This window comes from Myotis lucifugus, unplaced genomic scaffold (assembly GCF_000147115.1).
Source record: "Myotis lucifugus unplaced genomic scaffold, Myoluc2.0 scaffold_33, whole genome shotgun sequence".
NCBI lineage: Eukaryota > Metazoa > Chordata > Mammalia > Chiroptera > Vespertilionidae > Myotis > Myotis lucifugus.
In genome coordinates, this window is record NW_005871081.1 from 6,197,401 (window position 1) to 6,198,646 (window position 1,246).

Genomic DNA, 1,246 nt, shown 5'->3' on the forward strand with positions numbered 1-1,246 from the left:
ATACATTGATTGATTCTTATATGTGCCCTGATTGGGGACCTAACCCGCAACTTTGGTGTACTGGGATGATGCTCTAACCAACTCAACTATCTGGCTAGGGTGAACTATTTTATAGTAAAAAATTACTTGGCATTAAGTATTTTTATGATCAAATTCTAAAAACAATCTGTAGTCCCAACTGAACTTGGTACTCCAAGATTAAATTTTTTTAATATTTACATAATAAATATAATTTTAATCACCAAGTTCTTCCTCATCACTGAAATATGTGCTTTTCTTTATCCTTGGGCGTCTTGAATCATCAGAGGTTGAGGGACCCCCTGAACTGGGTTTCCACTTTTTTTGTTCTTCTTCAATTTTGGCTTGCTGGAAAGCTATGGCCTGACTGAGGCTGTCAAGAGCAGGATCTTCTCCTTCATCTTCACTTTCTTCTACTTCTTCGATTTCTTCTTCTGGTTCAGGAATTTTCTTTTTTTTCTTTTTCTCTTTCTTCTTTGGAGGTTCACGTTCTCCAAGTATATTTTTAGGACAGGCATAACTTAAGTGTCCACTTTCCCCACATCCATAACACGTAGATTTATCAAAGCAGTTTCGTCTTTGGATGAACTCAGCTGCTCCTCCATTGTCAATAGCAATGCTCGCTTTTATCACTCTACCAAATAACTGTTTGTTATTTATTGCCCTGGTACAGTTTTGTGCAGAGTCTTTATCCAAAAATAAAATAAATGCAACACCTTTACTCTTCCTGGTATCTTTATCTTTCATTATAGTAACCTTTACAACTTTGCCATACTTGGAAAATATCCGGTATAAGTCATTGTTGGTCAGGGAAAAGGGCAAGTTGGATACATACACTGTACTTTTACTTGGGGCCAATCCACCACTCATTTCTTCCAGTGGGGCAGGCCTGGCGGTCAGCAGAGCGCGAGCCCTCGGCTCCGGGGGCACTCAACCCCGACAACTCCTTGCCCCTCGCAGTGGCCTTGGCATCGCCGGGGCTGGGAAAGGTGTGGCCTCTAAATATATTCTTAACATTAGTATTTGTATATGTTTTTGAGGGATATTAGTCAACTTTCTGATATAAACTTGTTTTTGTAACAGAGGATTAGATTTAAATTTCAGAGTGACCACAGACTTGTAACCTGTCTACCACAATTTACTTACAGCCAGCACCAACGAAAAATCTTAATGGAGAAAAATTAGGTATGAGATTCCATTTCACCAGAGGCAGCCAAGATTGCAAATC

General features: G+C 39.4%; 1 pseudogene; it reads right to left on the reverse strand.

The window, feature by feature from the left end:
• Positions 1-203: 203 nt before the first annotated feature.
• Positions 204-897, reverse strand: LOC102440477 (annotated as a pseudogene).
• Positions 898-1,246: the final 349 nt, after the last annotated feature.